At 34.7% G+C, this 26,543-nt stretch overlaps 1 protein-coding gene and 1 long non-coding RNA gene across 3 annotated transcripts in view; one reads left to right on the top strand and one right to left on the bottom strand.

Annotated features, from left to right (window-relative positions):
- Positions 1-26,543, top strand: part of LOC115211023 — a 607,449-nt gene that overhangs the window by 371,162 nt on the left and 209,744 nt on the right. The gene's annotated exons all lie outside the window — the stretch shown is intronic.
- The window catches only part of LOC118763067, a 24,413-nt gene continuing 15,647 nt past the window's right edge, over positions 17,778-26,543 (bottom strand). The window contains exons 2-3 of the long non-coding RNA XR_004998822.1: positions 20,573-20,577; positions 17,778-17,789 (exon numbers count right to left, since the gene is read on the bottom strand). This is a non-coding gene — a long non-coding RNA (uncharacterized LOC118763067). The remainder of the gene's footprint in view (positions 17,790-20,572; positions 20,578-26,543) is intronic.

Consider the following 26,543-nt stretch of genomic DNA (forward strand, 5'->3'; position numbering starts at 1 on the left):
AATAATTAGCTAAACTGCCGTGCAACCTAGATAGCAAATTAGCCAACCTTGTAGTTACCTAGCAGCTTAACTGGATTAGATTACATGTCTTATACCTGCATAAAAATATGCAACCGCACATACATATGTCAAACCCATTGTAAAGTGTTCGTGACCAAGTTCACTAAACTCTGAAAATGTCCACTCTGAATAGGAGCTGCCCATTAGAAACATCTTAGCGTAGTGAAAGCATGGACTACTGGCTGCTCGTCCTGTAAATCATGTACATGTAAATAAAAGACTATAATACGTTATGTATAGTTAAATTATTTTTCTTTACAGCTGTCCGATTTTACAGTGCTTGAATCTGAATGTATATAAACATTCATTCAATGATATTCTATCTGATGTAATCGAATTTTTCCTGTTGTGATTGTAATTGCAAAGTTCTGATGTTGACGACAAGACAGAGACATTTACACGTTTCTTCATTGTTTCTTGTACTACACCAAGTAAATATGCGTACAATTACTATCAAGTAAAAATCTATCCAATCGGCTACTTCCACACATTTTTTTGCTTATTCAGTTATAATATATTTTGTTGAAGGAATTATTATTATTGTTTTTTTTTATATATTTCATCTAATTTTTTTCTTTGCAGATAACGTTTTCCACAAAAAGTTAGTAACACCATATCGCCTTTTTATACATCTTTTTTCTTTCTTTTATATGTTCAGAAATGATTAAATTCTGCATTTTAGGATTCTTTCTGTTGGTTGACGCAAATAGAATTGCTTTTCTTTCTAAATTTGAGGTTCTAAATATCTTATATTTTTCGTATATTTTTTAAATATTTATTTTTGCTTTAGAGTGGGTTATTTCATCGATGGGAATTTGTGTCTATCGGATCGCTTTGACAAGTTTTGTTTAAAATAGAAATGATTTTGTTGAAAATGAAAATGACGTTTGGGAAATGTTCTCTCTTATCAAATGAACTTTTCTTTCTAACAACTCACGTTCATCTGTCATAACTTTATTTAAACGTATAACATAATTTGTGTTATAAATAACTAGTTTGTTGTTTAACAATAAACTACTGGAGAATATAGTTGATGTTTTTGCTGAGTTTCCTGTGTGAAATTATTATTGGAATCACGAGGGAATCTTCCACCTATTGCAACGATGAGCAGTGAGTTGTTAGAACAAAATGAACTGCCTATTTATTAATTTAGCGCAAGGTGGCGAGCTGGTAGAATCCTTAAAACGCTGGAAAATGTTTAGCGGCATTTCGTCCGTCGTTACGTTCAGAGTTCAAAATTTCCCAAGTCGACTTTTCCTTTCATTTTTTTGGGGTCGATAAAATAAGTAGCACTCGAAAACCGGGGCAGATGTAATCGACCAGCCCCTTTACCCCAAAACCTCAGGCCTTGTGCCTATAACAGAAAAGATTTCTCAATTTAGGTTGAAGCTGGTCGAGTATTGCAAGAATGCGGACATCTTTAAATTAATACTAAAATCTAATCAGAGTGACACAGTGCAAGGCAACTTTAGATCTTTCTAGTTTAGTTTCAATTCTCCAAACAAGCTTCTACGCAATTTTTCTTTATCTCACTTCACCTAAAGGGCCTAAATTGACATGAGTTAATGCGGCGTCAACTTCTAAACGAGTCGATCCTTTCTACGCTCATTAATGTGATAAAGCTCCTAAGAAATCCATAAAAATCCTGTTTGTAAAAATGTAGAGCATATTGTACCGCAGAAGAGAAGCTGATCAAACCAGGAAAATGATAGCATATTCACATCGATAAGCTGACTCAATTTACTGGCAATATTTCCGTATATTGCCAATGGCTATTATTTTAATATCTACATTTTAAGTTCTTTAAGCCAAAACATCAAATTTTCCTGCGTTGCTAAGTTTCTACTCGTGACAAAAAAGAAAAAAAGAAAAGTAACCAATAAGAATTATTGATTTATGCTAAATTCGGGTGTATATAGTTGCCTTTTAGTTCTGGTAAAGATAAATTTAGCATATTGTTGGAGTAGATATAACAAGCAGTGTATGTGTCCTATTACCTACTAAATTCTTTGAGACATTCTATGTATCTTGTTGCATAGTATTAATCATTGCGCATTTTATAGAGATATGTTCCACTGATATAGGTCTATATTTGGTTGACTGGAGCACTTTTGGTGATGTTGTTATTGATATTTTTCAGAAGCTTCCAGCTATGCACTGTTTGAGCCGTGCTATGTTACGCACTTAGCCACATATATTTTTTTCCAGTAATAGCATGTCTCCAACTAGCTGAAGACCATAAATCACATTTCCTGTGATTAGTCATATGGAATGTAGTGTGACAAGCTGTCTCTCCTCCACTGTCCAATCTATCTATTTCTGCATGTCTGTAAATCACGTAGATGGACACAGTACACACGCAAAATGGACTTAGTCTGATTAACAGTTACTCTTCCGTAATTACTGTTCATCGAGTGTACCTGGGCACTTAGTTTGAAGCAGTGAGTGTACTTTTCTATATTTAATGTGTAATATATTTTACTGTGTAGTAAGAAGCTTGCTCCCCAATGAGATGGTTCGGGTTCAGTTCCACTGCGTGGCACCTTGGGCAAGTGTCTTCTACTATAGTCTCTGGCCGACCAAAGCCTTGTGAGTGGATTTGGTAGATGGAAACTGAAAGAATCCCGCCGTATATATATATATATATATGTGTGTGTGTGTGTGTGTGTGTGTGTGTGTGTGTGTGCGCGCGCGTGCGTGTCTTTTGTCTGCATTTGTCCCTCCATCACCCCTTTACAACCGGTGTTGGTGTGTTTACATCCCCGTAACATAGTTATTCGGCAAAATAGATCAATAGAGTAAGTACCAGGCTTAAAAAAAGTCCTGGAGTCGACTTAAACCCTTCAAGGCGCTGATCCAGCATGGCCACACTCTAATGACTGAAACAAATAAAAAAATTTTTTAAAATAATTGCTTAAAGTATGTACTGTGGCGTCTACGTTGGTGATTGTGGTGTTGTCAAATAATAAAAATATTGATGCTGGCTTCTAATGGAGCTACTAAAATTAAGCTTTTTTTATCGAGGTTTTCTTTGGACGTTCATGTGTTAGTGTTGTTATGATAATGGGAGACAACTGGGCGGTGAAGATATGGCAATGGCTGCGGTGTAAAAATGGGTAAAGCAGAAATTTTGTAATCGACTCGGTCAGATTATGTGTGTCTTGTTCTCCAACTGATGACAATGTAGTTGCATTGTTATCTCTCAAGCTTTCGCATTACGAATATTTTCTGAAAACTGTATATAGCTTGCAGGCAAAATCGTTCTAGCGTTGGACGATATGCCTAGCTGTATTCCTAACACTTTACACTGAGTTCAAACTCCCCCAGGTCCAACTTTGTTTTTCATCTCCCGGGATTGATAAAATAAAGTACCAGCTAAGTACTAGGTTCAATAGTGTCAAATTCCCTCAAAATTGCTGATCTGTCTAATTCAGAAACAAGATACAGTATTTGAATATATATATATGTGTGTGTGTGTGTGTGTGTATACTACAGTAATATGATATATAGTAGAAAGTAGAACAGCTGGTGAATTGGAAATGTTATTTATTCCTCTATTCTTCAATCATTGGCCTGTAATCATTCTGAGGACCCCATCTTGAAGTCCCAGTAAATACTGCAATAAGTTGCATGTTTTACCAACCTATATTTCTGCCCGGAACACAGAGGGGCACGTCATAAACAAAGTGCGCACGCTAACACTTACGCGCGCACGCGCGCACACACACACACACACACACACACACACACACACACACACACACACACTCATGTTTTTTTGTTTTTGCTTGAGGATTTATTCAACTCTATTTCAAGATCTGAAAGGAGATTTTGTTGCCATATAAATAGTAAAATGAAGGGAAACCTTAAGCCTGCTATGTCACATCCATTTGTTTCTGACATATTACATAGAAGTTTTTCCAGCTTGTCTTGCCAGGGCCGCTACTATATGAACAAAGAACTGCGCTAAGACTAAATTTCAAAATTATATTAATACAGGTATATTTTTACTGTGCACTTTCCTTAACCTTGCTTCATCGTAATTGATTTTAGGGAGTATCCAATGTTCTTTTTATTTTAATAATATAATTTATTACAAAGTTGTTAAATATAAAATTAATGAATTAAATAATGTCCCTATCATCATGCCCGTTAGGCCATCCTTATGTTGTAAATGTGTTAACCTTAATATAATGTTTAGCATATAGTTCATAGGTACTACATCTTATAGACAACCATTTCTACTTTGACTGGCATTGCTCTTTGGCATCATTATCACTTTGTTCTTTGCATTCTGCTTTCATTCTGGAAAATCTGTTGTTCCTAAGGTTGATTATGGTATGTATGGGTTTACTATATCTTAATCTTGTGCAACAGTTTTCCATATATTACTTGACTCTCCAAAAATGAGAAACTTCACGTGTTATATTTTACGAGGTCATCCGCTTTCTTAAAAATGGCAGCCAAATCTTTTTCAAATTACACTTTGTTATCTTAAGTCAGGGAAGGCACATTCAAAAATGTATTTCTCGATATATCAAAAAGAACAAATGATCACGATTGAAACACTTTCATACAGATAGACCTAGGGCTAAATGTATATAATAAAAAAACATCCTGCTATTAACTATACTAAATGTTGAAGTTTCAACAAATACATTACGCAAGTGAGAACTTGAATGACTTCAAGATTTTGTTTTGGTGGCAACGGATCAGATAAAATTCTAGTGATATATAAATAGTACTTATTTCATTGATGGTCATAGACATAAAAGACAAAACTCGCATTCAACCAGAATGAAATTCACATTACAAATCGTATTGTAAATAGATGCAACTAATTATCTGGTTCGGTTATCTTTATATGAAAATTCTTTCGGTCGCCTTAATATAAAACCATACCAAAATAGACATTAGTAAACTAACAAAAGACGATTAGTTAAGCACTAGAACAATAAATGTTAACAAGATGTTTGACTACAGTAAATAAACACTAACCTTTTCTTATGTTTTGTTATATTGGTTGTTCGTCTTGTCAGTCATTTTCTTAACATTTGCACTGGCATGATATACATAAGTTGTGGCCATTTTCAAGGAAGTATTTATGAAAGCAATTGATACTAAGAATTGACTGAAGCACGTCTGTTTCCTAATATTATTGATTAAATCATAGTTATCTTTTCAAAGTGTTTTATTTAATCATCAGCTTTGTTTCTTTATCCTCTCTTTGATCTTTCTCTCTCTCTCTCTCTCTCTCTCTCTCTCTCTCTCTCTCTCTCTCTCTCTCTCTTTCTCTGTCCATCTTCCTCCTATTTCTCTCATAGATTTCATTATTTTTGACCTTCTCTACATTGTCGCCACTCACTCCTAAATACAGAAACATACACAGACATATATGCTTATATACATATATATATATATATATCAATATATATACGTATATATCAATCCACGCAGAGACACAAGTAAAAAACATATACACATCTCTTATTATAAAAGGCAGATTTTATCTGCCTCCCTTTGTCAGTTATAGAAATCTACAATATAGGATTTCTTCAATTACAATTTACCTAGCATTTTTAAGAGTAGAATGCATCGGGTCATGCCAGGTCCAGTTTTTAAAATTTAAACTCCAATTAAGCAAAATTTAGAGAAAACTCACATTCTGGTGTGTATGTCAAATGCTTTTCTTAATGTGGTTTACACCACACGCACACGCACACACACAGTGTGCAACGAATAAAATGAAAGTAATTGGAAGAGAGTAAATAGCGACAGAGTGATTTGAGGAAGACTAAACTGAAAGTATTTAAACCACTACTCAAAAAATAAAAAACACAGCAAACAGAAACAAATAAATACATAACGATTTACTCCTCACACAATTTCTTCAATTAGAGTTTACCTAAGATTTTTCAAAGTACTCCATTCGGTCATGCCATAATATATTTCTTTCAATTTCACCCCCAATTAAGACAAAATTCGAGAAAACTCAATATTTTAACATTTCACTCCGAAAGCATTGATGTACATGTGTGCGTGCGTGAGTGTGTGTGTGTGTGTGTGTGTGTGTGTGTGTGTGTTTGATGGGTTGTGCGACACAGAAAGTGTGGTGTGTAAGTGAAGTGCTTTTGTTAGTGTGTAAAGAGATAGACAGAGTGAAAGACAGAAATAACTGAACTTTTTTTATTCACTTTTTGTAGTGAGTGACTGAGAGAGAAAAGAGAGAGAGAGGTTATGTATGTATATATGTATGTATGGCTTCAGTGACACACACACACAAAAACACATACCTACGTACACCTAAAGCACGCACACACACACACACACAAGCGGAGCGCGAACTTCAAAATTTTGGTAGTATTAATTTGCGAGCGTACTTCTAAGCGCGCGTAATTGAAAGTTTTCACTATGATATCATCACGTGCGAAAAAATTCGAAAGGTTTTGAACAATTGAGATACAGATGTCACGCCTGTATTGAAACCATTGCTAAGCTGCCGTAATTGCTTAATTAAGACTTTGTTTAAATTGAAAGAGGCAAATATGTGACGAGGTTGAAAAAAAATACCCCAGAAAAAAAATGTACTGCTGGTATTTATATAATTCACTACTATTTTGCTACAATGTCATGAAAAAGAAAAAATTTAGGTATGTAAATCGAATTCGCCACCCCCTTTTCCCCGTTCGCGTTTGTGTAAAAAAAATTATTATTTAAGTTTTAAAAATTATTTACTTTGTTCAAAAAATATTAATATTAATTCATTTTCAAGAATTATTTAATTTTATTCTGTAAAATAGTAATTAATTCATTTATCTGTAAATCCGCGAGGTTGTTACTCAGGCACCTAGAATGGTAACCTTCAACTAACACTATCTCCTCCGAGACCCTGCGGCGCAAGTTGACCAAAATTGAGAGTATGATAGAAGAAGGGTTGCTCTTCCTTTCGTAGAAAACAAAATTCAAATCAGACCAGGTTAACACCAAAAATTATTTACATCAAAAAGATGCTTTTTTCTATGAAAATCCCTATTTTTTACGATTTTTTCGCTGCTGTGTCGCCACTTTTCGGTGTATTTCGACCAGAAAAATGTTCACAAAATTTTTACTTTTCAAAATTACAATTCCAGCGGGTCGAAACAAACCCGAGCAACGCCGGGCGATACTGCTAGTATGTATATAAATACATATATACGAATACGCTGAAGGACACATAAGTGTACACGTATACATATATGCATATATGCCCATATGTACCCAACGACACATAAATGCATATATATATGCATATATGAACATATACATCAATATTCTCAAGGACAGATACACACACACATTCACTATTTATCGTTGTCCGTCAAATTCGACGATGACAGTTCAGGGTTTCTTGATGGCTGTACGTTTTTTAGAGCCGAAGCAATGGCAACTCTGCGCATAGGAGTTCGGAGGTTCACAAGTGATTCTTCGTATGTCATATATACCATTTACCCTTATAAGCCAAGAGAGAATGCAAGTATAATTATTTCTTCGTCGTGAGTGGACAATATATTTGGACCGCTGTAACAACAGCAACCACTCTGTTCCGTCTTCTTTGCAGAAGATGCCTGGACTATATTGGCGATGAACCCTTATAGTAGAGATGAGACTGCACAAGTTCCAGTACCTCTATTTTAATGTTGATTGAGAGAGGACACGTAGCAAGAGTAGCCGGGCACCAACTGAAAAATGAATATCAAGGTTTCTTTTTCTCTAACCTTTATCTTAGTGTCTTTTACAAAATATAACTCCAGTGGCATAACGAGTCTAAGTGCCGTTCAGGGATGCGCTTGAGTTTATTGCCTGCTTCCCACCCGGGCCTATACGACTTATATAGGATTATATAGCATACCCAAATGTGCCGTCCAAAAGCCAGCGTTTGGGGCGGGCCACTATCTTCCTCTCCTAACCTGTTCTGACAAGTAGACGAGTTCAATATTCTTTTCTACTCTAGTTACAAGGCCCGAAAGTATTTTTTTTTTTTTTTTGGTGGTGGGCGCCCAGTCAATTGGATCGACCCCAGTTCGCAGCTGGTACTTAATTAACCGAAAGGAGGAAAGGCAAAGTCGACCTCGACGGAATTTGAATTCAGAATGTAAATACAGATAAAATACCGATAAGCATTTCACCCGGCGGGCTAACGTTTCTGCTAGCTGGCCGCCTTAGACGAATTCAATATTGCCCAAACTGTCTTATAACGTGCTCGTTAACCATCTCAGAAATTTTCATGTTATGATGCACTATTATCTGAGATTTGTTAACCCTATGTTGGGTTAATCGCCCGTAATAGTCATACTGAATAATAACATAATTCATAAAAACTAGGATTAAATACTAAATGATATTTATTAAGTATTGGGCGTGAATGCCATCGCTGAGTCAATCAAACTATGTATACTCTTGCTTACAACTATAACATCTGCATGGGTAACATAATGTGCACAAACTTACCCCATGGTTGGGAGGGTATAACCTATCTATCTATCTATCTATATATCTATCTATCTATCTATCTATCTATCTATCTATCTATCTATCTATCTATCTATCTATCTATCTACCTACCTACCTATCTACCTACCTACCAAACTACTTACCTACCTACCTACCACCTACATACCTACCTACTACCTACCTACCTTCCTACCTACCTACCTATCTACCTACCTACCTACCTACCTACCTACCTACCTATCTATCTATATATCTATCTATCTATCTATCTATCTATCTATCTATCTATCTATCTATCTATCTATCTATCTATCTATTATCTATCTATCTATATATCTATCTATATTCCGAACCAAACGTGGTCATCTTGCTCAACATACTCTAAATTAAACAAATATTAAACTTACGCAAGTCATTAAATGAAATACAAACACCCGTACCTGAGTATAAATGATACAAGTTTATTTAACTGGTCAGTTGGCCGCGGGAATGTTCCTGCCCGTAAATTTGTGCGTTTTGTTCATCTGGGGAGAAACATAGACTAACAATCTTTGTACTTGCCCACATCCCCTAGTGAACACCAAAGCACAAGAAAAACAAAGTTCTATACTGACTACATCATTACATGCCCGACTAATAACCCACACCTTCCAAAGAAAAACAGGAAATAATCTAAATAACTACAAGAAACCTAACTTTCTAAAACATACCATCTACATACAAGCTTATGTGAACCTCTAAAAAATTGTATTACACAAAGTTGACATGTCCAATTACTAAGATTTTAATACTGGATTAAACATTGAACCTTTGACATTTGCATTGTCGAAGCAAAAGATTAAATCGAATAAAACCAAAGATACCTAAAACTGATGTCATATCCTATACATACCAGAACAGACACACCTAAATACTCACAGCTACTTACAAAAGTCTACATACATCTGTAGATTCTAAACAATAACATAATCCCAAATTTAATCAATAAGAGCTTTCTCCAAAACGTATCTCCATAATTACCCATCCTTAAACCTAATTACCAATCCACTCCAATCAACATGCTTAACGAAGATTTTAGTACAGCAGAGACTATATAAAGTCAAGATTAACCTCAATGCATTGCAGTTTGACGGTGATTTAACTGACCGAATCTTCGAAGTCAATGTCAATAATATTCATGTTTGAGAATAATATATATATGTGTGTGTGTGCGCGCGCGCGCACGTTTGTGTGTGTGTGTATGTGTGTGCGCGCGCGCACGTTTGTGTGTGCACGCGTGCGTGTCTGTGTGTGTGTGCGCGCGTGCGTGTATCTGTGTGAGTGTGTGTATGAATGTGCGTGCGTTTGCCTGCATGAATTGCGTGGAACTAAATAAAGATCAAAGTAAGCTGAATGACAATGGGAAGAAAACCATGTTTTGATGCTGATATTATTAAAGATTAAAGATATTCTAATATCCAACGGATGTTAAAAGAAAACTGTACATATTACTGTTCGATTATAAATGATTAGTGAGGGTTACTAATGAGAATATCAAAGGGTATTTTGAAGCTACAGATAAGTTTCTGACGTAAGAATTACAGACGTGTTTAATCCAATTTGTCTCTTAGCATCTAAGGTAACGGGTAAATTAGTTTTTCCTTTGGCAGATTTACATTATTGTATTTCCAAATCTGTCTTCATTTTGCATCTACTGAACTCGCAGTATCAGAGAGATGGAAGGGTCATTCGTTCTTTTCCTATTGCTTAACTGATATTGCACAAAATCACGAGTCGGAAATGAAATAAATATCCATGCCTCACTATATCAGAGGACATTTAGTGTTGACTGTCCAGTATACTATTGTTATTCACTCCCAGACTAGTCGTGAATGAGTAGACTTATGAACGAAGACATATCTACAATGACTATTGGCTATTCCGTCATTTATTAGAAATACGAAGTGATGCGGAAAGGGTCCTGGATTTGGGTAAAAGAAAACCCAGGAGGATTAGTTAAATATGATTTTATTCAATATATAGGCGCAGGCGTGGCTGTATGGTAAGAGGTTTGCTTTCCAACCACATGGTTCCATGTTCAGTGCCATTGCGTGGCACCTTGGACAGGAGTCTTCTTCTATAACCACAGGCCGACCAAAGCCTTGTGAGTGGATATGGTAGATGGAAACTAAAAGAAGCCCGTCATATATATATATATATATATATATATTATATATATATATATATATATTTATATATATATAGCTTTGTGTGTATATATATTTACGTGCGTGTCTTCGCTTGACAACTGATGTTGGTGTGTTTACGTTCCTGTAACTTAGCAGTTCGGCAAAACAGAATGATAAAATAAGTACCAGGCTTAAAAAAAGAAAGTCCTGGGGTCGATTTGTTCGACTAAAAGGCAGTGCTCCTGTATGGCTGCAGTCAAATGACTGAAACAAATAAAAGAATACAGAGATATTCCCCTCTCAGCTACACACACTTATTGCAGTGACTTTCAGTCTTCCTAAGCCCTGTAAAAGAACTCGGAAGGTTGGGCCTCCACCCAGGCCTTTCACGATATCCCTAAAGCCAGGAACTTTTTAGTGCTCCTCGTACTCTCACATGGACTATTCTATCTAATATGTTCTTTTTATTTTTATAAAGGTATGCTACCATTTTAATTCGATTGTTATTTGTATCTTGATTAGATATCATACTCAGGTTTCTTTCATATCCACTATTGTACTTCTGGCGCTCACTGCTCATAGAGTTCTATCATTATGTGATGCCTTCGTCAGTCAAACTGCTAACAGAATTATCAGTGTCTGTTGCTGTTTATCTAAAAAGACAGGTGCTTCTGAAAGTGGGTTGTACAACCACACTAGCAGCAGTAGAAACTTTTATGTGGGTACTGATGACAAAACGGTGATAGACAGGCGATAAATAAATCTTTAGAGTTTGTTAGTCTTTTGTTTCCTATGAAAATATTAACGTTAAAATTGGCTCGTTTTCCAAAATTACAACATATTCAATAACGGCGACAACATCAACAATAATAGTAGACTTTGAAGTGCGGACAAGAAAATAATTAACAACTGAATAAATATGTACCGTCCATGAATCTAAATTACTATTTAACACAAATTGTCAAAGTGTGTAGGTATTTTCATATATGTAATAAAGACATCTGACCACTTCTATAGTCTTCATTTGTGTGCATGTGCGTGTGTGTATGTAAGTGTGTGCATATATATATATATATGTATTTATATATTCATATATATATATATATATATATATATATATATATATATATATATATATATATAATATATATATTTATATATTTATATATTCCTATATACATATTCACTCACACAGATACACACGCAGACACAGACACGCACACACACACACACGCACATACACACACACACACACACACACACACACACACACACATATATATATATATAATATATATATATATATATATATATATATTCATATATATATTCAGATTAATATATATATACATATATATATGTATGTATGTATGTATGTATGTATGTATGTAAATATATAGGTTATGAGAGGTAATGGTGTCATAGTGACCCAAAGGTGCCAAGTGATGCTGAATAAGTGCTATAGATGGACCGCAGTTAAGTTCCAGGTTCGGTGATTATGCGTAAAGGAGTTCAACGTCAGCGTGTGTATATAAAAATTTTATTTCGTAATGAGATATAAAACGTAGGCTGTGTAGATTTTAGAACATTTATAGATAGAAGGTCTTACAGCTGTTTTCAGGATATTTATTATATCCCTTCATCGGAGACGGTGTGAGAGAATGGTTAAGAAATAGTTATTTTAGATAAGATATAGAGAGTGAGGTGGAGATGTGAAAATAGATGTGAGATATGTAGGGATATTGCATTTGTAGATCCATATAATATTCCAGTACCTTATGAGTAAAATCCAATAGAACTTAAAATTGTTCATTCCAAGTATAGAGTTTATACACACTGTTACTTTAAACACAACCCTGGATTCAATATCCCTACTACCTTCAAACATCTAGAGTTCTTTGTCACTGACAAAGACTTCCTCATACAGAACGGATAAATCTGTATTACCTGTAATAAGCTTCAGTACAACTTACAATTCCATAATTTAAAATTAATATGGATGCTTTATTTATGCTGCATGTAGAGAGCATTGTTTATATGCAACCCAAAACTAGCGTGTGGCGAAGAAGATTTAAGATTGCCTTGATAGTGTGTATATTTGGTTTCACATTGGGCTCACAACCTCTGATAATTTGAACACAAGACTAAAAATCAGATTATAGACTCATTGAAACTGTTGGACATATTGTTGCTCAACACAAGGATGTCCCCGCAGGCCACTGCTAACGCCCAGAACAGCAGTGAAAATCAGATGCTATATTTTGGATATTTTCGGTTAGAAACAGAGTATAAAGATTACTCGGTTATATTGATGAGGTTGGTAGAAACTGACACGATGAAACTGAGGACCTATCAAAGACCATCTTGGTTGCGGAAGCTTCAATAATAAAAAATATCTCTCTCTCTCTCACACACACACACAAATGTATACACACACATAAATATGTATATGTATAGTTGTGTGTGTATACATGCATATATATGTGCGATGTCTACGAAAGTACGTTTTTTATGTTTCTATACATACAGAGGTGTATGTATATGTTCTTGTGTGCGCGTTTATATGCGTGCGTCTGAATGTGTGCGCGTGTGTCTGAGTTTGTCTGTGTGTTTGTGTGTGTAAGTGTATGCCTGTGTCTCTATGTGTGTGAATGTGTGTGTGCATGTGTGTATACATACATGTATATGTGTGTGTATGATGTCTACAAAAATACGGTTTTATGTATGTATAAGTACAGACACTTCTGTATATGTTTGTACCTGTGCGTGCGTTTGAGTGTGTGTGTGTGTGTTTCTGCATGTATACATGGTGTACATACATGTATATGTGTGTGATACATGTATATGTATGTGATATCTACGCAAATATGTTTTTTTTTTGCTTGTTTAGTCACAGATACATATGTTCATGTTTGCGTGTGCGTGCATGTGCCTGTGTGTGTGTGTGTGTACGTGCGTGTGTGTGTGTGTGTGTGTGCGTGTGTGTGAGTGTGTGTGTAAGCTTAGTTGGGATAGATACAAGAGAAATGAACGACATTGGAAAGAATATTACTTCTCGCTGTATTATATCAGTAAAGTTCTAAAAGACTCTGACATACACAGGATTTCCATTGTATGTTGTACATATTAGCATTGGATAACAAAAAACAATTACTTATGTTTACTAATGACTTTACAAAAGGATATTTTGAGCCTAGAGATACTGTTAGAAAGTAAGAATTACTGACGTATTAAATAGAATTAGTCTGTTAGCCTACGCAAAGCTTTGAATGACCGGAAAATTCATTCTGCCTGCCAGCAGTACATACATGCATACACTACGTACTACATACATACATACATACATACATACATACATACATACATACATACATACATACATACATACATACATACATACATACACACATAAATACGTATATATATACATATATATATATATATATATATATATCTTTATTACAGATGTGTGTTATGCATAATGCATGTCATATACAGATACATACGTACGTACGCACATGGTCTGTCTATCTATCTATTTATCTATCTACCTTTCTTTCTATCTATCTATCTATCTATCTATCTATCTATCTATCTATCTATCTATCTATCTATCTATCTATCTATCTATCTATCTATCTATCTCTTTTATCTTTTCGTTTTTACTATTTTTCACTCATATGTCTACAGCCATGCAGAGCACAATATTGAAGCATTTTTGTCGAATAAATAGACCCTAGTGCATATTTCGTTTTAAAGCCTGTCACTTATTCTATCGATCTCTTTTGCCGAACCGCTAAGTTATGATACGTAAGCCAACACCGGGTGTGAAGCAATGATAGGGGACAAACACAGACACAACGACACATAAAACACTCACATACATACATACTATTGAAAAGGTTGCAAGCCGCAACGAAAATTGTAGAAAAATAAATAAGTAAATGAGTGTGTTAAATTATAAAGCACTAAAGAGAATGACTCTCCCCAGAACTCACATAAAGAATCTTGTATATATATATATATATATATATGTATATATATTATATATATATATATATATAATATATATATATATTATATATATATATATATATATATATATTATATATATATATATATATATATATTATATATATATATATATATGACTTCTTTGTTTGAGGATCACTGCAGGTTCACTTACCAGATCCACCTACAAGGCTTTGGGCGGCCCTAGCTATGGTAGTAAATAGCTGCCCAAGGTTCCCCGCAGCTTGCCACACGGCCATGCTTCACTCACCTGTATGGGTAAAACCTCGAATAATGCTGCATAGCATTATCAATCTTTAGTTGAATGTGTTACAACTGATTTAATATAAATTAACTAAATGCACATCACTGATATATCGAAGGGTACTAGGAAAATTAGACATCAGAAACACGTTCAAAATCGAATAAAAAGAATATAGTTTAATAGATAGCTTCTGAAAATATATAATTTTTCCATTCTTCATTATGCACTGATTATATATTTTGTATGCTACCTGAAATCCAATGAAACGAATTTAGGATGTACCAATAGAAAGAAGTACATTTTAATTGTTTATCTTAATCGACTTTCTATGTGCAGTGTTGTTAGTCAGATCTAGATTATATCAAAGTGCTCATAAGGTGCCTTCTCAGATTTCAAATCCCTATTTTTTTGAATCGGTTCATTCGACAAAAATTGCAAGACGGTGCACCAGCATGACCGCAGTCTAATGACTAAAACAAGTAAATGAATAGAAGAATAAAATTACACACACACACACACACTCACACACACGTATATATATATATATATATATATATATATATATATATATATATATATACATGCATACAGGCACGTACACCATGTTTTCCCCTATATCCTTCCAATTTTAAACAGTAGGTTTTAACGGAGTGAAATTTTATTGCTATTTCAGATGGCCGCGCCACCCCTTAAAGACCACTCCTTGTAATTTTCTTTCCAGTTCTATGATGGTAAATGAAATGATGTGCTGATAGCATTGTTAACGTTCTGAATTCAAATTTCGCAGAAGTCAAGTTTGCCTGTCCTCCTACCAATGTTAATATCATACATTGCTGAAGTACTGAGATTGGTGAATATTGACTTAAGCGTACGATATAAATTACTGGTCTTCTGCCTAAATTTGCAATATAATCATCACCAAGGCGGGGAGCTGGCAGAATCTTTAGTAAGCCAGGTAAATTGCTTAACGGCATTTCGTCCGACTTAACGTTCTGATTTCAAATTCTGCTGAGGTCGACTTTCCCCTTACATCCTTTCAGGCTCAATGAAATAAGTAGCGGTTGAACACGGGGATCGATGTAAACGACTTATCGCTTCCTCCGATATGGCTTACCTTGTAGCAAAATTTGAAATCGATATATCGATGATCATCCATATGGGTATTACAGACATTTTAAGTCATATTTGAAGTACTTTTACTGCTCACCTTGCCTGAATGAAGTATTGATTGGGGAACATTTGATGGTTAAAAGACCAACTAAACGATGATTGAATAAAATAAAATAGATAATTACTTTTATTCTATATACCACATGGATGTAGGAAGGGAGGTCTTCTATAATGAAAAAGTTAATTCTTCGGTTTATGTATTTCGTCCTTAGTTATGAAAATTGCATATGAATCAACTTCCTACTATGTATATATGTGTAGCATGTTTTCGCTTCAAATTGAACCCAGACTGCTTGGTTTCCAATTTAGGAAATTTTCCTGAACAAGATCCGGATCATCCAAATTGAGTGTTGACGTCATGAAAAATCTCATCGACGCCAACCAGTTACGCATCAATTTTATTGATTGGTATCGCCAAAATTACTGATGAGTCAAATACTGAGGATTGTAAATAAGTTAAGATTTGATTCAGATGAGTGAGTATATATAAATAGAACCGTAGACAACGATAGAGTCAAAGAAAGACAGTTAGAGAGAGAGGGGGGAAGAGAGAAGAGAGAAGGGTAAAGGGGAGAGACTATTGGCAGACAAGAGGAACCGAACACAGTCGTACTTACCATCAGCGTTATCATGTTTCGGTCGATGTAAACCACCGGAACTAATACAAATATTGAAATGACAGGGACCACAATCATTCACTCTTTCGAATTTACTCTCATCTACACTGAATCACAGAAGCTGCCCAAGCAACATAATTTTCCGACGTTTCTCATTACTTTCGTTTCTTGGAACCGTTGCTTTCCATTCAAACTATTAACAATAAAAGATGATGATGACGATGTTTTCATTTTTATTAAACATACCTCCATGAATAGAACACATAATAACCACAAAACACTAAGATAACCTCAAAATAGTTTATTTGTTAAAAACATCTCCGGCCACACAGATTCCCAGAGATAAATATTTAAAACACATTGACCTCTAAACTTAATAGCCTGATTAGGTTTAAAAATATTTCGCTGAAGATTCAACTTTAACTATAAACAGTTTCGTTGTTTTCAGCATACTAAAATAATTTAGTTGATTATATCCCTACGCGTGCATTTTGCATCATTTGAACATGCTAAAGAGGTATTTATTTCACCATAAATGTCTGCTTTTTTTTTCCGGAGCGCATATAAATTTGAAGCGTATATAAATTTAACAAGATTTCTGTATATTTCATCAGTTCTTATATGTTTAGTGTACGCTTTTTTTCAGACTAGTGCTAGACTTACTCGAAGTCAAGTCTACGATACAGTTATTTCGACACAGTTTATTTCGTTTTGTCTATTCGACAGTTCAACTGTAACACAATAACCTATATCTTTTACTCTATATCTTTGACTCGCTATTTAAAGGTATATTATTTGGTCTTAACCAGACAAACCATTTTTATAAAAAGTTTTCACTTTCTTAAATTTCTCAACTCTGCTTTATCGGCATCTATGAGTCTGTCAAAACATATCTGAATATTTCAACGTTAAAGGAAGCCATGCAGTGATATTCACTTGGATGACGATCACAATAGATTCCAAGCGAAAGATAATGACTCATATAAATGAAATGAATGGATTTTCGGTCTGGTTTCGGAGGTAGTATATAATGAAAGCACTCAATGTAAGGTATTATTATGATGGTTATACATTTAAAATTTGTATTGCCAGATTTTAGTATCTTCAATAGTTCTGAAGAAATTGTGGTTGTATATAAACAAAGCTCTCTCTCTCTCTCTCTTTCTCTCTCTCTCCCTCTCTCTCTCTCTATCTCTATCTCTCTCTCTCTCTCTCTCTCTCTCTCTCTCTCTCTCCTCTCTCTGTATATATATATATATATATATATATAATATATATATATATATATATATATATAATATATGTGTGTGTGTATGTATGTAATCGAAACATGACAAATAAGAGCATAAATGGAAATTGATATATTGATAAACGGAAAGGAAAACAAACCGATAAATATAAAACATCGATTGATATTTGGAGTGGCAAGAAAACAGTAGGTTATTGATTATAGAGATTATGGCAACGTTTATATTTGTCGTTTGTGAGTGTGTGTGTGTGTGTGTGTTTATGTACGCGTGTTTGTCTCTGTGAGAGTTTGTGCATATATTTCTATATTTATATAAACGGTAGAGTTTATATTCGTCTTTGTATATATATATATATATATATATATATATATATAAAACATTATTGGTGAATTGAAGAAATGGAGCTGAACGCAGATTGAACAGAAATCGTTTTATTTCATTCTACACGTGTTTCGAAAGGCACAAATTACCAAAATCCGATTGAATAATGGGACCATATTGTGTCTTTCTCATCAGGAAGAAAAAAGGAAATCCGTTGGAAACACAAAAACAGAACAGAGGCGGAGCAAAAAACAAATCGAACTGTGCTCCTAAGAGCCCATGGCTCTTAGGAGCACAGTTCGATTTGTTTTTTGCTCCGCCTCTGTTCTGTTTTTGTGTTTCCAACGGATTTCCTTTTTTCTTCCTGATGAGAAAGACACAATATGGTCCCATTATTCAATCGGATTTTGGTAATTTGTGCCTTTCGAAACACGTGTAGAATGAAATAAAACGATTTCTGTTCAATCTGCGTTCAGCTCCATTTCTTCAATTCACCAATAATGTTTTAATTTCAATTATCCGCACCAACGCACGGTTGCAACGCCAGATGGTTGTACCTCCAACCGTGCTGTTTACTGCTGTGATTTTTGCTACTAAGGTATCGGTTAAACTTTTGATTAATCTACTACAAGATTATTCATCTTTCTATTTCACATAATATATATATATAATATATATATATATTATATAATATATATATATATATATATATATATATATATATGTGTGTATATATATACTGTGTGACACAATGTATATACATACACCCATATGTATGGATCTTAGTTGGTATATATGTATATATATGAGTCATTTCTAATTTCTATCACGTGAAAGTGTGTATCTGTGTGTATCCATCTTCTAGTTCGTATACCCGATTCTTCGCTATTTATCATACCAAATCATATAGGTTCGTGTGTGTGTGTGACGCGTGTGTGTGTGCATGTATATATATATATATATATATATATATATGTATACAATGTAGGAATTGTACAAAATATACAAATAAATGATGAGTAAAGCACTGGCGCATTTTCGATTGCCTGTAGTTACCAGTAGATTTCTTGCAGGAACTTCGTAGTGGCGGTTGGGGTAACAGTAATAATATAATAGGAGATGGAATGTGAAATAGACTTTATTGGATACAACACGTTTCGACCCATTCTGGGACTCTTCAGGTACATCAATAAAAAGTCTCACTAGAGATTTCTTGAGTCGACTTAGGTACTGCTATATATTCATCAACTTCGAGAATGAGCAAAATCAGAGAAAAATTATTGAAACGCAGAAAAAATTAAATACGAGCGCCGCGGAAAGTGTACTTTCTAGTTTCGAGAAAATGACATAACGAACGATTGCTGTTGTAACTGTTAAGAGAAAGAAGATGAAGTAGAAGTTGGAAGAAAGATAATACTTAGATGATTTTTTTTATACTACCAATCAACAGAGCAATAATTACAATATCCACGATAATCATCCAAAACTTAACACCAGTAACAATTCAAATAATAAACTGAGAATACCTAGTGATAATAAAACGATAATATTCACAACCGACATACCGTACAGAACCAATCCCTCCAGCGCTCGATGTACACAAACCAACAAAATTAAAACAGTTATGCTAATGCACGGCTGGATCAAGTTGTCCTTTGCATAACCAATGTATTACTAAGAACGTGGTATACAAGTGTACTATAAACACTAGATTAGGCGCATACGTATATATCGGGGCTTCTGTGCGCATTTGCGTTTTTATAGGTGTATGAATATATTAGCGTGATTTCGAACTTTGAGAGAAAAGCTCTTAGTTCATCTTCAGCGAGTCCTACTGACCCCACGGTTGTAGAAATTATTAATCTCTCCAATGTATACGATGAGCGTTTTTAATGCCACAGCAAATTAAAAAGAGTGATTGAAGTGAATACAAATTTTAAACGGTCATCGCACACATTGGTGAGATAATTAATTTGTATTACCCTGCGGTTAGTAGGACTCGCTGTGTTCATGTGAAAGTTTGTGGCTTGGTCATTTTCACTACTATGTTTTGCATGTCGGTTCTGCTTGTTAGTACCTTTAATCATTAATCGATAATTTTTTACCGTTAGGTGATGTTTACGTATGTTGACCCACTGATGCTATTATAAGCAATAATATATTGGATAGTAAAACGAATGCTTTACATCTGGTAGCTCACTGGTTAAGCACGGTAAGCACGGTCACTTTTTCAGTAATCGTTATGTATATGGCAAATGAAAGACAGAAGATGGAGTATACAAGAATTTATACTTGTTTCGGCACATCTACTACCGCTCCCTCATGGGTGGGACACTCAACAACTTGTTCCGGAGCATCTGGCAGTGTAGATGTATCTCGTCGGGTGATAAATAGTTGCAACTCGTTAAAATAACTGTTCGGAATGTAACGTCTCGTTTTGTAGAAAGAAAAACAGCCAGACGGAGGAAATATCTTCTTTTATATAGAAGATCAAAAATAAAATCATAGATGAGGAAAAAAGGAGAAACGAACACGCATTACAGCGAGAAAAATATTAAAAATAACCGTTAACAAATATGGATGCATAAACGCCCTTGGGCAAGCTGCATGGCACGAGTATATTCGCTCGCACAAGCATCCGAGAAAATGGTGCACTCATGATCACTCGCTAATTAAGTATCGGTAAAATAATTACAAGACGAAACCAATTGATTGTATCGTAATGACTAACAAAATCCTCTGATGGCGATGGCCCAGCATGGGCATAGCAAAATGCATGAAATAACACAGCAAAATATTAAAGCAATACCAAAAATCAAGACAAAGAACAATGCATATGAGTGCAGCGGTAAAATGATCGGTTTGATAGATAATGGATTGATCCATTAAACAGTTGAACAGAGATTGAATGAATGCGCATTGAATAGGTATTGTCTATGACGACTCTAATGCATTGGTGGTACAAAATTGTTGCTTTTCATTTCAGTTAAGAAAACATAGCATATGTGGTTGTCATTAGTATGCTTGTATTCTTTCGGACGTTTTTTTTTCAACTATAGATGTCTATCGAATGCTAAACGTGATGCCTATTATTGATAGTCTTTGTTTGCATTTTTTTGGTTGCTGCTTGTAATGTTTCTTTGCATTTCATGTTCTTTGATATCGGTTATAAGAAGAGCGACGGATGATTTAACTGAGGTTACTGTTGAACGTATAGATTTCGTATGACTTTTCTGCATGGTTTAAGTGGCTGCGGAATGATGGAAGGCTGTCGGTATGATAGTGAATATGAACCAGGTTCTGTTTGTCTCTATGTATGTATGTACGTATGTATGTTTGAATATGTGCATGTATGAATGCATATATGCACATATGTATGCATGTGTGTATTGTGGAAGTATTTCGAATAAATCATTTAGATGGCCGATTTTTAGGATGGATATTACAAAGTGAAATGGAGGAAGAAAGTCAGAAAGACCCACTCACGCAACACATGACCTTGTTTTATATATATATATATATATATATATATATATATATATTATATATATAACAGGGACATGTGTGTGGATGTTTCAGACTATATATATATATATATATATATATGTATATACACATGCACAGAGAGAGAGAGAGAGAGAGAGAGACAGACAGACAGACAGAAAAAGAAAGGGACATATATGTGTGTGTATTTGAGTGCTTACATGTTTGCCTGTCAGTGTGTGTGTGTGTGTGTGTGAGCTTGTTTCTGCGTGTTTGCGTGTTTATGTATGTGTTCCTGCGTTTCTGTGATTGGGAAGAGAGAGAGAGGAAAGAAAAGGAGAGAGATACAGACAGAGAAACAGTGAACAAAGAGAGAGAAAAAGAGAGAGAAGGAGAGAGAGAGAGACAGCAGACAATCAAAGAGTGATTAAGAGAAAGGGTAAGCCGGGGAGTGTGAATACATCACAAGCAACGGAGGGTGGGGTCACAGAACGAGAGCTTCGGTCCGAATTAAAGATGATTGAGAGAGATATAGAAAGGGAATAACGATATTAATTAGCAAATTTGGCAAATAGAATTATGATTAATTTCATAAATACAAAAGATTTCAAGCTGGAAATCAATTTACTATCAAACAAGTTCAAATATCGACGGATATTACTTGTATCGTGGACAAAGTATATCGGTAATTATTATTGCACTTAGCGTCGGCTGAATGGGTTGGTAGTGAGATCCTGCGACATGGCAACCTGTTATTAGGTGGCTTTGAGAATTATATTGATTTCCTATGTCATGAAACCAATCGTCGATGATAGTTAGTGACCACTTCTCTACAAATCCCGGCAAATGATGAACGCTAGAAGGAAAATGGAAGAAACTTGCATACACAAAGAGGCAATAATATGTGCATGTATGTATGTATGTATGTATATAATTAAGTACATATATAAGTATATATATCATTATCATTTTTTCATTTATCATTTATCATTTACTTGTTTCAGTCATTTGACTGCGGCCATGCTGGAGCACCGCCTTTAGTCGAGCAAATCGACCCCGGGACTTATTCTTTGTAAGCCCAGTACTTATTCTATCGGTCTCTTTTGCCGAACCGCTAAGTGACGGGGACGTAAACACACCAGCATCGGTTGTCAAGCAATGCTAGGGGGACAAACACCACATATATATATATATATATTATATATACGACAGACTTCTTTCAGTTTCCGTCTACCAAATTCACTCACAAGGCATTGGTCGGCCTATTATAATATATATATATATATATATTATATATTATATATATATATATATATATGTGTGTGTGTGTGCGTGTGTGTGTGTATACATGTATATACTTATAAACATAATTGTGTATGCGTATGTCTCTCTCTCTCTCTCTCTCTCTCTCTCTCTCTCGTTCTTCTCTTTCTCTCTCTTCTTTCTCTCAGGATTTATCTATCTATCTATCAATCTATCTTTGGTCAGGAATGACCATAGGGTTGCACAGAAATGTTTCCTCCGAAGCATGTCTGGGCAAAGTTGTTCGTAGAAGAACAGCAGCTGACCATGCATACCAGTTTTCCATCTCCACGCCACAGATGTTGTCCAAAGGAAAGGCAAATGTCGTTGCAGCTTGGCACCACTGACGTAGCAACTTATTACTATAGCTGAGTGAACTGGAGCAAAGTGAAATAAAGCGCCTTGTTGAAGACAAGAACCTACAGCCCGTCTGGGAATCGAAATCATAACCATACGATTGTAGCTCTGACGCTCTAACCACTGAGCAATACGCCTTCACACACACACACACTGGTGGTCGAATCAGTGTCTGGTGACCTTGAATTTCCTCTGTAATGAAGACTTTCTATAGTTACAGGTTAAACTGACTAATAAGAGACTGATTCGATCAAAATAGTATATATTAACAATATACCGTATTTTATATTATACAAGGCAATGTCGTATATTGTGTAAACATGTCGGTAATCATTCGAACATCGTCACTATTTTTCCAAATCCTGCTGAATTTCGTTCGGAATTTTGGGTCGTCTTGGCATATGTGGCGGTCTACCTTGGTTGTAAATTTTGGTCTGCAAAGTTTGACTAATATGCCTGAAAATACGGCAAATCAACGTGCATGCCTTTGAGGCTTCAAATTGAATAAACTTAAACTAATTCGCTACTTGTCTACTTTTCTTTCCATCGGTATTTATTTAACTAATCATTAGCATATTTCTTGAAGGTCTTTTCATTGACATGGAATGATACAATAATTTAAAAGGTTAAGGATTCATGGAGTTAAAACCAAACTAATGTATATATTAAATTGCCTGCTAGAGAGACCATACATTCACTTGGTTAAGCCCGTAGACTAAACTCGAAGATTTTGTTTGAGCACGTCGCTGCAAACAATGTATCTGCACTCTATCTCTCCCTATCACACGCCACTCTCTCCCAATACATAACATGGTTGGTTAATCTTTAGATATAGAAATTCACTTGGATGGGATGTGACCATTTTGAAATGTAACTCACTATAACTGAATGGTTGTGCTTGTTTCAGATATGATTTCGTATATTTGCAGCATATATATATATACACGTACGCATGCACACGTACATACATGCATAAACACACACACACGCACACATATACTCATATATGTATATACGCATATATCTATATATATGTATAGTGTATTACTACGAGATTTGCACAACACATAGACACAAACATTCTCTCTCTCTCTCTCTCTCACACAGACACAAACATGCATACACGCACACAGACACACACACACACACACACACACACACACAGACATACACATACAAACGCACACAAACACACACACATGTATGTCTGTGTAGAGAGTGTGAACCATTGAATGTCATGATCTACACCATCACATTCATGCAAACGTAAGTTTTCGCTGTTCATTTTGTTTTTATTTATCACATCAAAGACACCCCTCCACTGACTCACAGTGCTATACTCATACTCATATACTCAGTTTCTATTTCTGATTGTTCTTTCTTTTTATTTCAGGTAAGTACGCTGCAAATTTTCTCTACATCCACTCATGAATAAGCGAGGTCGTAGTGGTGTACCAATCCGCTTAGCTGATAAAACCAGACAGAAGGTAAGTAGTGTAGACGGACATTAGATACAGACGGAAAAAATAAATATCTACTTTACATCTTCATTTAATTGAATGTCATTGCCTCTCACAAGACTTTGTACTTCTATTAACAAATTTATTGCTAAGCTTAAAATCAACAGGCATCTTTTCTTTTTATTTATGTCGTGTTCGTATTTCTGTAAAATTGTAAATTTACATTAAAGATAATTTACATTAAGTGAATAAAGTTAAAGAAGACAACTGAACAGGGAAAGTCCTAATATGAGCAAAAATGGCCTGATTAAAAATCTGAATCGTATGGACAATAACTAGAAAAGCGACACGTTAAGTGGAAACATTTGATTGACACACGCACACACATACGCATACAAACTCACAAACTCTCTCTTGCACACACAAATACACAAATATATACTAAGTAACAGATCGATTTCACTCCTCATATTATTTAAAGCGAATAGAAAAGATGTCCGCCTCTTCGGTCATTCAAGCGCAAACTGAAGAAAAACTAAATGACTTATTCGATATGTATTCGCGTATGTGTGTGAGTATATATGTGAGCATTGGTGTATGTGTGAGTGCATATGTGTGCATTAATGTGTGTGCATGTGTCAATCATGTGCTTCCGATAATGAGTTATATTTTTTATCTATTGTTCATATGATTCAAACTTTTAACCAGGCCTTATATATATATATCTGTATATATAGAAAAGCGTAGGCTCGAAACGTAAAAGAATTTTTCTATTCCTGAGCGTTATACTAATATATCTGTTTGTTTTCTACACCACCTGTTTTCGTCTTTTGTTTTTTTCGTGAACTCTCCTATATATATATATATATATATATATATATATATATATATTATATATATATATATATATATATATCCTTGCATATACAACTTTAAGACAATTCTGTCTGCTACAAGACTTGAAAAGCAATATTCCACTCAAATAATAATCAGACAATATGTCAGTACACACCGTAATCGGGCAATTTGTAGGCATTTTTCTATTTTTCTTTAATAACCAATAGAGAACAAAGTGAGATGAGTTAAGCAGAAACAGGTATTAAAAACAAAAGAAAGACATATCTTTTCACATGTTATAATGCCTGGAATAACACTTTCCTCTCTCTCTAGGGAAAAAATGATTACTGAATCAATATCTTAGCTAAAAGAGTTGTTGCCTGGGGTTAGATATCATAAAAAGAATTCTGGTGAACATCTAACGTTTTGTATAATTTTCATGTGTATATCAAATTTGATCCTACGACAGAGATTAAAATCAATGGTATATGAAGTTCCTCGTTTAGTTTACGAACATGCACATGCATCGATTTTGCTCGATAGTTTGACACATAAATGAATACATAGATACATATATACATAGATACACACACATAAATATTACATATATACATATGTATATATTAATATATATTATGCATTTATACACACACACACACATACATACACCTATTTACATAAATATACATGGATCAGTTATTAATGAAGTTTATTTAATTTGTCAAATTTTGCACGGCCGTTAGCATTGCAAT

The sequence above is a fragment of the Octopus sinensis genome, linkage group LG4 (assembly GCF_006345805.1).
Source record: "Octopus sinensis linkage group LG4, ASM634580v1, whole genome shotgun sequence".
In the NCBI taxonomy this organism is placed as follows: Eukaryota; Metazoa; Mollusca; class Cephalopoda; order Octopoda; family Octopodidae; genus Octopus; species Octopus sinensis.